Here is a 12,532-nt window from a genome sequence, read left to right on the forward strand (position 1 = left end):
TCTCCTAAACTACCAAGTTTCTCAACCAGTTTTATTAAAGTAAAAGTTACTTAAATGTCAATGGTAAAGGTATTTGAGTGGTAAACATTAAGTACTGTCTTTAACTGTAATCTTCATTGAGCTACCAACTTGAAGTCCATTAACTAGTATAATCGAACTTTTCCAGGAGGAACAAACCTATTAAAATTACCAGAGTTTTTAAACAAAAGAAGGAAGTATTCTTACATACCATGCATTAAGTAAATTGTTGCATTTATTGCCACGGAATGTAATGAAGGACAAAAACACAGACAAATTTACAGAAAGTAAATGGCTCTTAAAAATAATTGTTCAGAGATAATCTCTGGCTCAACAAGTCAAGTCAGACTTGTTGCAGTGAAGAATTCCTGGAAGGAATGTCAAGAAGGCATGCTTCGTTTCCTTTCTTCCTGCTCATTTTCTGTAAATAGATCATATTGGCACTCCCAGCAAGAGGACACGGGGCCAAGTGGGCCTTTTGCCTGACTCTGTACACTGCTGTAGTGCTCTTATGTGCATTATGGCATCTTCAGTAGGATTTCTTGGCAAAATCAAATTTGCTTCAAAACAGACTTGTTTCTACCTGTGGCATCTGTCAGAACTGCAGAATGAGCAAACTTGCTGGCTGAAACTGCTTCAGCATTTGCTTCCCAGATGACAGACACTGGGGCTGCTGCTTAGTAACTTGAGTTAACTGGGCTCTCACTGCACTGAGCAGCCACATTAATTATCCTATTCTATCAGTACTCATGTAACTAGGAATTTGTATACAAAAATTCCTTCTAACTGCCTTTGGTCCAATTCCCTTCATTAATCTAGGAAAATACAACTATGGGAGAGTAATATAAAGACCAATCTATTTTAATATGTGCTCTAGAGTCAGAAAGTATTAGTTTGTCTTGCTTACTTTCAAGCCACTAATTTTCAGAAATGCCAAATGGATGCTAATTTCTTTTCAGTTTTCATCATTGCAGCTCATTTGTCTTTATATTCAAAAATATTTCTACTCTCATGTAAGCCTAAACCAGCAGTGATGCCATTTTTCCTAAGTTCTTACTTGTAAGGGTGCTGGTATTTTCAAGTATTTTTTTCTGAAAATAACATGGAAAACTTGTTTTTTCTTACACTTTTTCTAATGTGCAGCTGTAATTTCTTGCTAATTTTTCCTTGAGAAATTCGTTTAAATAAGCAACTTCAGACTTACTAATTTTAATTGACAGGCCTTCTCAAGTGATCCTTGATTCCTTTCAGTGTTATCCATATATTGAAAACTTTGCAATGTGTCAGTGTTGAAGAAGCCCTGTTTATAATGGTGTCTGACTTTCTCTGATGCATTATTTATAAAATAGTTCAACCATGTGAGGCACTTGAACACAAACCTCCAGGTCTTTCTGCAGCCATTTATCCAGTGGCATAACCATGTGCATAATCCAGAAGCAGAAACTGCACTGCCTGTTAGTTCAGTCATGTCTCAGATTAATGAACTTGGGAGACCCCAAGAATTGTTAGAGGCTGCTTTTCTCACTTTTACCTTTTTTTAGTTACTCTTTTATAAAGTGTTTTGCACTTTTTCTAGTTATTTTGCAGTTAGAGTCAGTAAGTGATGCCAGACACTTCTCGTGGTGCTTATTTTATTCTCCAAATCACAAAACTCACACATTTCTGCAAATGTAACAACTCAAATTAGGAATTAGGGCTTCTCTCCCCAAAAAAGGTTGCCGCTTCAATAGCCCAGCCGAAGTGCATCTACACCAATGCATGCAACATGGGGAACAAACAGCAGGAGCTGAAAAACACTGAGTAAGTGAAAGACTGTGACATAGTTGCCATCATAGAAATATGGTGGGATGACTCGTACAACTGGAGTGCTGCAATGATGGCTGTAAACTCTTCAGGAGGGACAAGTGAGGAAGGAGAGGCAGCAGGGGAGCCCTGTGTGTTAGGGAGTGTTTTGACTGTCTAGAGTTTAACTATGACAATGATAGGGTTGAGTGGTTACGGGTAGGAACTGGGGGAAAGGCCAACAAGGTGGGAGTCTGTTACAGACCACCCAACCAGGGTGAAGAGGCAGACAAATTATTCTATAGGCAGATGGGAGAAGTCTCATAATTGTTGGCCCTTTTTCTTGTGGGGGACTTCAACTTACCAGGTGTCTGCTGGAAGTACAACACAGCAGAGAGGAAACAGTCCAGGAGGCTCCTGGAGTGTGTGGAAGATAACTCCTGACACAGCTGGTGAGGGAGACAACTAGGGAAGGCGTCCTCTGGGCCTGCGGTTTGTGAACAGAGAAGGACTGGTGCGTGATACAATGGTTGGAAGCCGTCTTGGGCACAGCAATCATGAAATTGTACAAGTTTTCAGAGTCCATTGGGAGGCAGGTGTGAAGGAAGGGAGTCCAGGAAGGCTGGACATTCTTCAGGAAGGAAACTTTGGAGTTGCAGGAGTAGGCAGGCAATCCCCATGTACTGAAAGAAGAGCCAACAAGGAGGAAAGATTGGTCAGGCTGAACAGAGAGCTTTGACTGGAACTCAGGAAAAAAGGGAGAGTTTATGATCCTTGGAAGAAGGGGCAGTCAACTCAGGAGGATTACAAGAATGTTGTTAGGTTATGCAGAGAGAAAATTAGAAGGGCCAAAGACCAACTAGAACTTAATCTGGCTGCTGCCATGAAAGACAATAAAAATGGTTATAAATACATCAGCAACAAAAGAAGGGCCATGGAGAATCTCCATCCTTTTTTGGATGTAGAGGGAAACATAGTGACAAAGGATGAGTAAAAGGCTGAGGTACTTGATGCCTTCTAGCCCTCATCCTTTAATAGTAAGACCAGTTGTTCTGGGGGTACCCATACCCCTGAGCTGGAAGACAGGGACAGAGAACAGAATGAAGACCCCATAACCCAAAGGGAAATGGTCAGTGACCTGCTACACCACTTAGACACACACAGGTCTGTGGAGCTGGATGGGATCCACCCAAGGATACTAAGGGAGCTGGCAGGAATGCTCACAATATCCACAAATCTTTGATATCATTTACTTAAAATTCTGGAGAAAGAAGCAGAGGCACAAATAATTTCATCCTCCATTTCTCATCTGTGTAAGAAAGATGAGGATTCCATGGTAGCAAAATTAATGAACAGGAGAACTGGATATTGCTTTCTGCAATAACCTTTTGGTCCCATTCAACTGTCCTTAACCAAAAATATAGCAACCATAACAGACCCAAGGAGAAAGCAGAGAGAAAACGTCTAGCCTCTCCTTTTGGTTTGATACCAAAGTAGAAAGAAGTGGTTTGGTTCTACTCAATAATGTATGCAATAAAAATTAAGTGCTTTGACATTTACAGGTTAAAAACACAATATTCAGGTGTTTCACTATGAAAAGTCAACTGAAAGCATGGAGGGCACCAGCCAGTAAAAGAAGAAATGGATAATTTTATTGTCCAGAAAGTTTGTTTAACCACAGCCTAACACCTTCAGCTGTTAAACCACTGCTTCAGTTGGCTTATGGTGATAATGTCGTTAGTATTTTGATCACACCTATAACTAAATCGAAGTGCAAATGTCAGAGTCAGTGAAAGTTACATTACAGAAAAAGAACAATATTTGCAACTAGGGAGAAGGGAAGGAAATGTCTCACGTCAGTCCAGTGCAACCCTTCTATTTACAGGATTGTTGAAGGGCTCTATAAAAGAGCAGAGAGGTGAAGGAATTAAAACAAGAGCCTCCATTTGCCATTGAATTGCTCTGCTAAATGGTAACACCAGTTTCTCTACACCAATTGGCTTGGATCCATCAGCTTTCCCAGCTCGTATACTCAATAGGAGGTGCATTTTGGTGAATGCAGCAGTAGCATAAAAAGGGAATGCAGCCTCCAAATTATTTAAATTATGCTTGTGAATTGTTATTTCACAGCTTTATGAAATGTTCCTGTTCCTATCCCTTTCTTTTATTGGTTACCATAAGGCTGGGTAGATTTCTGTGCAATCCCCAGCTGAGTCACCAGAGAAGGTCCATTTTCATCATGTATCAATTTGATTTCAAGCCCTGACAAACAACCAGCCTCAAGAAGGGAGACAGTCTGTAATGTACTTTATAAAAACAAAAAGTAAAAATATTAAAACTCATAATAAATTTTGATTTCTATGTGAGCCCCCTTCCCACAGCCCCCCTTATGAACATGTTTCTCCTGTGTGATACCTACCACAGTCCAGATTGAGGGATATTTTTAATGCAAGGATTGGCATGAATTTCAAGCAAAAGATCAAAATGGTACCTTTTCAGTTTTCTAAAGAAAAAAGCTAATTAACCTTTTTATCAAACTACACACATTTCCAAATTACTTAAATGGGAAATATACTGGTTTAATTAAGCTTTTGCAGGGAGAGACAGTTGCAAACACTTGGAACAGAGAGAAAGTGGGATGTTTATGAGGAAGGTGCTGCATGGTTTACAACTCCCTGTGTCTTTTTGTTGTTTGCACTTCAAATGGAGTCCATTTTTGTCTCTCTATCTCCTGCTGAGAGAATCTGATTTTATCATTTGTTTCAGTGAAGCTATTAAAAGACTTCAATCATGAGATTCCTCTTTTCCCTTTGTATGTTTCTCTCTCTCTCTGTCAGAGTTGCACTATGACATTGGTTATATGGCAGGATACATTGATTTGCTTTGCTTTACAAGTTGATTAGCTAATCCTCCTGCAATCAAGTCTTGCTTTACAAAAACCTTGGTACCCATGTTTTCGTTAGCTGGGTCCACAGATGGTTTGATTTTTGTAGGTCTAGGATTTTGATGTGTATGCCACATTTCCTTCTGTTTCTTTGTTTTTAGTAAATGATGAAAACTTCAAGAGTGACAGCTTGAAGGTCTTTACACATACAAAAGGAACAACATGAACAATGCCAGCATACCCCTCCTCCTCACTTCAGGATCTCAGGAATATTTCAGAGGTGTAAAAAGAACGTACTAACTGACATAGCATTACAATATCAGTATTTTGGTGGCAATGTATCAAAATAGTTGAATCATAATTGCAAGAAGTTATTAGCATAAAAGATCTTCCTCTGAAAATAAAAAACAAACAAACAAAAAATCTCACCCTGAAATATAAAATTTGGTAGATGTCTGCATTTAAGTAATATTCTAATTGAGCCATTGAGACTATAAAAGCCTGAAGCCTGGATATAGCCATACATTAATTTCCAGTCTTTTGCTTTTGTTTGTCAGTTAATGTCAGACAAATCATGTGAAGCTGAACACTGTATGGGTCTTAGTGTTAGTAGACAAGACATCAGCATCTGATTGTTGCATTTTGTGTCTCTGTTCTTGAGCCAGCTCCATGTGAGCTACAATGGTACAATGGTGCATATATAACTGCTTTTTAGTTTGCTGGCAAGATTGACATCTCTAATGCAAAACAAAAAATATTTTTGGCTGAATAGCTAAGAGTATTTGATCTTAAGCCAAATGGAAAGTTGTACTTTGCCCAAAGGCATTTTTTATTGTTTAATGTGTTTTTACCTTTTTATTCAAATCAAAGTGAATTGTGAGATAGAGAACTGGTTTTAGCTGGAAAATCAGAACATTTCATATTGGAAGTATTTAAACTATTAAAAATGGCAAAAGAGTAATTTAATAGCAATTATAAAACACCTTAATTGGTCTCTGTAACTTTTTGAACATTTTGAAGATATAATTAAGAATACTTTTTTCAGTACTAGGTAGTTCAATATTACCAATAAAATTTTGCCCATTTCAGTATGTAACACCTGTGCTCTTTTGAAGAACACAGATGGAACCTCAGCAACCTGGCTGCTTGTTCTACAAAGTCAACAGTAATTAGGAGTTAAAGTGGGGGGTTTTGTGCTGCTTTTGAGCAACAGGCTGGAAAAAGTATAGGCCATTTGGCCAGGCTCTGAACCATATCCAAGGAAATGGTACAAAGAAAAGTGGCTTCAAGAACTCAGGGCATGTGGATCTCACTGACTCAGGAACTCAATAATTTATGAATCTACTTCAGCTGCAGCAAATGGCACTTTCACGGCTTACAGCTACCCGGCAGAATTTAGATGATGTTTTTAGGCTACGATTTTAAGAGGTCCTAGACTGGTGGCTGCAGGGGGAAATTTCACTTGATGTCAACTCCTTTTTGTTTCCTGTGAAATGCCGCATGTTAACGACTGCAGGCACCGCACCAGGCAGGGCCAGGGCAGGGGCTGGTGTTTCCTAAGGCGGATTTCTGCTCTCCAGTAGCAATCATTTTCCAGCCATCGATGGTCCTTCTCCATCTGGGGCCCCACTGACCCCTGGCAGCCCTCAGGCTGCCTTCAGGAGGAGGGACTGGAGCTCAGACGGCAGAAAAGAAAAGATGGGGGGGAAACTGCCATTCAGAGGCCACGGCCCAGCAGGGTCAGGATGAGTGTAGGGCAGGAGTAACTTTTGTGCCTGTGTAATTAATGATTGGCGTTACTTAACTATGGGGTAGATGCAGCTGGACTCACACCACAAGCACCACCCTGTCCTTATCGCGCCCCTTTGCCCCGGGAGAGTCAACCTGCTGCCAATCACCTGCACACGCCCCGCCCCTTTCTCTCCTAGCCCAATCAGAATATTGCCTCCCTTCCCCCATAGGGTACCTGCAGCCAGAGGGGCTGTCAATCATTCGCTAGGCTCCGCTCCTCCGTTACGGTCCCTGCTGTGAGGGGTGGGAGAGCACTTCCATCGTTTGTAGGGTTGTGAGGGGAGCTGCTTCGTGCGGTAAGCCGCAGTGCAGCCGCTTTCACCTGAGAGGAAAGTTTTATTTTGCATCCATCAGTATTTTACCATCTGAAAGATGGTAGTGACAGGCCAGGCAAACCATTACTACCCAGAGCAGACAACAGTCACTCTTGTCCAGGCCACCGCAATACACTCCTGCTAGAAACCAAACTGATGCAACAACTAAATAAGCAAATGTGCCTTTTCTGTGTTCTTGTAAGAATCACATTTTTATAGATCTTTTTCTCACAGCTTGAAGGCAGCCCCCTGGTTCACACTTACTGCAGAATCTGGTGAAATCCTAGTTCCTCTCATATAAACTCCCTCTTGGCCTGTGCTTACATAGGCACAAGATGGTTCTTGCATTCGCCTGCATTTGCTTATGGAGATCCAGGCGTGCGGGTGCTCTGTGTATATACACCCATGGACTCTCTCGCGTCACAGGGGGTGTGTGGCAGGAGAGGTGCTCCACAAATTCACGTGCTGATGGCTTATGGCCACTGCTGTCCCCCCGTAACAGAGAAGAGAGTGTATTTTAGGACACCTGTGATGGCTTGCTCTTGGGAGTCACTACTAATATTTGAAGGGGCCAGTGTTTTCCAGACAGATAGATTAAATAAATGAGCATTAAGCAAGCTATGAGGTGCCCCAGCACAGCTGTAGCATTCAGAGAAACTGCTCTCAAGCAGTTTCCCTCGCAGTAAGAGAGTAAAACCACACTAAGCTGAGTCCCATACCCAGCTCAATAAGCTGCTGTGACTGTGAGTTCCGCGTGGTTTGTGGTTTGTACCCTAGCAGCTTGATTGGCTGCGCTTCATGAAGGAGAGGCTGAGATGCTGGGCTGAGACTTGTGTGTCCCACATGTCGCTGCAGACCCTGGCCCTTGCTAAGCATTTATACTGAAGACAGGTTGTTATGAGACTCGTGCCATTCCCCCACTGTTTTGTGTCATCACAGATCCTGAAAGACCAGAGTGTAACCACCTGCCACAAAGGTACAGATCTGTTTGGGTGCTTGCTTCTTTTGCTATCGAGTTTTATGGGTAGATGCATTGGCTAAATTAGCATCTCATTTTCTACAGAGTTAAACAAGTAAATTCTTAGCTGCAAGGCTTGAAATTCAGTGTGTTTTCTTTTCCACCGCAGGTGCATCAGCTTTTTCTCCTTGTCAGTGGGGGATCAGGACTGTGCTCAGGAGGAGTGTATTTATTGGAACAGAGCAAAGGAAAAAATAAATGGGAATATTTTTTTTTTATTAGTCACAAGCACAAAGCAAAGAAATAACCAGTCTTCCCAGAAAATTTAAGGTTGCTCTAGCAGAGATCAGACTGTTGTGTCTCTGAGACACCCAATGTGATCATACCAAAAGGCGCAAGATGCCTAGAAAGAAAAATGCTTCTGGCAACTAGGGTTTGGCATTGTTGACCCTCCTTTTGGTCAGAACCAGGGCTCTGCTGCTAAAGTAAGCTGTTTGTCCTGATCTCTTATGTCTTCTGTGAAATGTGGTGGTTTCTCAAGGGGTCAGACATGAGTGTAATTTTTCCTCAATTGCTTTTTAATGTTGTTGTAAAGCTTTTTGATGCGCTGTAACCATAACAGGCACTATTGTTATGAGACACATCTTTAGACTGGAGTGCTATAGAGCTGTATGGCAGGGTCTTGCATGTGTTTCATGTGTGTTTGTGTGCGCAAAGTTCATAATACTTGTCTTGTAGGAGCAAAAGGAGCAAAAATCCGTCTCCAAGACATGATTTAGTAGCATCCTATCAGTACAAAATTTTCTTAGAAAAAACAATAATCTAAAATCTCTTCAGCAGCAGCAGGAGAGCCTGTCACATTTATAATTGTCTGGTGAAGAAAGGTTTAACAATAGTGACTGAGCTTTTAGTAAATGGGCATGGCAGGAGGAACTGGGCTTTGGGATGAGAAAGATTTGCCTACCAGTTATGTTTTGGCATGGAAGACCGTAGGTGATGCTGCCAGCAGTGCCAGTCATACACTTGAAAGTGGAAAAGAGAGATGCTCATGCTTTAGCCTCTGCTCCCAGGTTTCTGAATAGGACAAAATCTCTGGCTATGATGTGATAGCAAAATGAGTTGTGGAACAGATAGGGAGGAAACCTGCTTCCTTAGCAGCGGCTCAATGAACAAATGCTGTTGCTCTTGCAGTGAAGCAATTCCCTTTACTTTCCTATTTAGTGATATTTATTTTTATTTCATTCTTGCATTTGAACTTGACAACCCCATGGATAAGAGATTAAGCACAGAATAGCACTGTCGTTCCTGTTTTTATCAAGAAAGCAGAATAACCTGGAGATGGATGGATATTCAATGTGAAATGTACACAGCTAAATTTAGCTTAGTTTTGTTGTCTAGATTTTGGATTTGCTTTCATCTCTACCACACCCTTCTGCACACATCTCCTAAAATTATTAAGACTGAAGGATCTGCCTGGGCAAAACAGGCAACTTTCAGAAAACCAGGGCTCTGCTGCTCAAGTAAGCTGTTTGTCCTGATCGCTTAGGTCTTCTTACTTTAGTTTGCATAAGGTATAGAGGGTCTCCAAGCTTGTCTGGTTTCTGTAAGTTATAGCCATTACTCTAGTAAGAGACGTTACTTTCCTCTTCAAACTTTGTCTTCCTTTACCTGGTCACATGGAATTCTTTTTTTTTACCCATGATTACATTTACTCTTGCAACCATACACCAAATGCCTTCCGTTTTTGCTGATTCAAGGGCCAGCAGTGCAGTTGCAGTGTCCTCTGCACAATGTTACACTTTGCCTTCCCAATCAACTTGCAGCTTGACAGCAGCTTTCTTTAGCCACAAGCAATATCTGAAAGTCTGGCAGGTGAGAGGTTGCTATTAAACCATAGATCTGGAACTACTGCTGTAGGCAGTCTGTTTGGTTTATTTTTATTGTCTGATACAATGAAAACTATCTTCATTCTCTTCCCTATGTTTCTTCTCTTAACAGTATTTTCATTTGAAATTCTCCTCTTAGTGGAGTTGTAAGATACAAGTGTATGTACGTATGTGTGTGTATATATATGTATGTATATATACACACACACACACGATAAAATACACTCACTGGAAAGTTCATTCTCTGGTATTAGTTAGGAAGAACCTACCCACTGTGGCTGACAAAATGCCATATATTTGACAAGTAAGGAAATATTGCTACCAACAGTAGATATGCCTATGTCTTTGGGGCTCATTTTTGTTTGCTTAGATTTTTATAATATAATAAGGCCCTGATTTCTTCTACCTTTCTTCCTTATCTCCAGAGTCTGGTTTTGGTCTAAGAAGAATGTACCAATTCTGTCTTTTTTCAAGTCCTCAAATTGCAATATGGAATCACAGAATTACTAAGGTTGGAGAAGCCTCTTAAAGTTGAGTCTGACCATTAACCCAGCACTGCCATGTTCACTGCTAAACCATGTCCCAAAGTGCCGCATGTATAATCAATATAATGATTGCATTACACTTGATCTAAAGCTCAGGGCTGACTACCAGCCATATTCCAGTCAGGACAAATGTTGTCCATAAGTCCCTTGATATCTTTCAAAAATCTTTGTTTTGTAGCTCCCTTGAAGGAGTCTTCCTAGTCTTTTTAGGTTAGCTTTCCACCATTCTTTGTATATTTGGCCAGCAGGAAAGGAAGTATATTACCATCAGTAACTTTCTCTTTCCTGCACAAGCCTTTCATCTTAATGTCTGCACACATTTTTGCCTATTGATGGGCATTTTGCCCAGCTTTTAAGACAGGTGAGTGTGAATGCTCTCACTTTATAAATATAATCAGGCTTATGTACATGGGTGTGATGACACTGAGATGACAGAAGCACTAAAGCTGTACCAGCCTAACTTGACAATCTGCAAAAATAAACTGCTCCTCTGAGATGGCAATATTATGGATTTTGGCACCCCATTCCATTGAAATATCTCCATGTATGGCTGCACTGCACTTTTTAAATGTGTCCTACAGTGCAGAGAGGTGAAGTGACTTCCCAGGAATGCACAGCAAATCTTCAGCTGAGCTGGACTTGGAAAATGGATTCCTGCTCTTCTTTTTTCACCACTAAACAAGGCTGACTTGTTTCTGCATTTTATAATGGTAATTTAATTGTAAATATGATTTCAAATGAGTGCTTTTTTAAAGGGGGGGAGGGAAAGAGACTTGCACAAACATGAGTAGAACTGGTAGTGACATCAGCTAGGCTAACAAATGTGTGTACTGTCATTTTCATGGTTCAAGACACAGACTAATTCCCATGAGACAGCCCTTTTAGGGGGCTGATATTATACTCAAATGCTTCTGATGTTTGATCACTACTGTCCCAGGGATGTTGAACTTACCCAGCTGGGGAATCTGGTGGAGAGGAAGGGCATCTTTCTTTTCTTTTGACGTTAGCCCAGAATGCTATGTCTGAAGCATAGTTCCTGTCAATACTGTTTTTAGAAGGATTTCAGATAGATGAGAATGAAAAAAAAGTGTTTTGGAAGGGTCTGAATTCTTCATGTAGCCTTATTTTTTTTTTATATTATTGTTCTGCTAATTGGAGAACTGTACTAAAGTACGTTTTAAAGAATATCTAAGCGGGAGGGACTATCTTTGCAGAATAAGCTTGCTGAGAATGGACAAGTTATCCTGGCACTAAAATCAGAGGTCAGTACTGCAAAATATTATGAGATAGAAGAAAATTAGTTGAATGCCTAAATGAACATCATGTGCAATAATGAAATTCTTTTTTACCTCTCTCGGAACTCTAAGATCCATCCTTCCTCTCTCTCCCCAACTCAGTCTTTTTTTATATATGGCTTTATCTTTTTGGAGCAGTGTACAGTACTAATAACATGCCATTTTTTCCCCCGGAGGCACTGAATGCCTTACATTCTCTAGTCTTTCCAGTTCCCCAATTTTTTTTTTAATTTTTTTATCTCATCATGAAAAATCTACCAGTAACTCATAGAGTACAAACTTAAACCCTCGGAACTCTGGCATTCCTTTTTTATTTTTAAAATCTAGCTACATAAATGCCATCATGTTTCCAGGTCATAGGCACCCCAAGATACAACTGAGTTCTGGCACAGGAGAAACTCTCCATAACCTTACAATCTAAACAGGGATTATTTTAGGATGTGGACCAACTTCTGAAATCGTCTCTGTGTGTAATCGGGCTCTGGTAATTGTTTTTCATGTGAAGTGTACAGTGTCTAAAGCCAGGACACTGGAGGCATCTCTCTCACTGTTTGTACATGGCACTTGCTGTACCACACCAGACCATTTGTCTGTCACACCCAGTACTCTTCCCTAGTAGTGGTCAAAAATATTGATTCTGAGAAAGGTGACCGAACCCTCTATGAACCAAGTGTGCAGAGCTCTACACGGGGATGGAACAAACACTTTCTAACTCTGTCAGGGAGATTAGTTTACAGTTTCAAGTGGTATTATCAAGTTTCAAGCTGTATTATCATTACACTGCTTGGACTGCACTTTCTTGATAATTCTAATGGTGTAACAGATCTCTGAGATTAAATCCATCAAAACAAAAAAAATCTCCCAATTTACTCAGCTCTCAAAGAGAACTGAGTCTGTAAATACTTACCCATCTTAGACAGAAGATGAATCTTAATTCGTTGAAGCCATCAAGTACTGCTACATTCTTAGTAGAAGGGGGTGAACAACAGGCAATATTACATTGCAAAAAATTACATCAGTGTTGTCATAATCATGTCATTACCCTCAGCAGAGAGGCCA

General features: G+C 40.6%; 1 protein-coding gene across 3 annotated transcripts in view; it reads left to right on the forward strand.

The window, feature by feature from the left end:
* GRAP2 (GRB2 related adaptor protein 2) overlaps positions 1 to 12,532 on the forward strand; it is a 105,428-nt gene that overhangs the window by 54,480 nt on the left and 38,416 nt on the right. Inside the window, exon 1 of one of the 3 annotated variants that reach the window (XM_042050741.1) lies at positions 7,626 to 7,765. The exons of the other annotated variants lie outside the window; for them this stretch is intronic. The gene's annotated coding sequence lies outside the window, so the exon portion shown is untranslated. Of the gene's footprint in view, positions 1 to 7,625; positions 7,766 to 12,532 lie in introns of those variants that run through there. 3 annotated transcript variants of the gene reach the window in all.

The sequence above is a fragment of the Corvus kubaryi genome, unplaced genomic scaffold (genome assembly GCF_017639235.1).
Source record: "Corvus kubaryi isolate FWS band 111438036 unplaced genomic scaffold, C.kubaryi_AGA036_p1.0 74, whole genome shotgun sequence".
Lineage (NCBI taxonomy): Eukaryota > Metazoa > Chordata > Aves > Passeriformes > Corvidae > Corvus > Corvus kubaryi.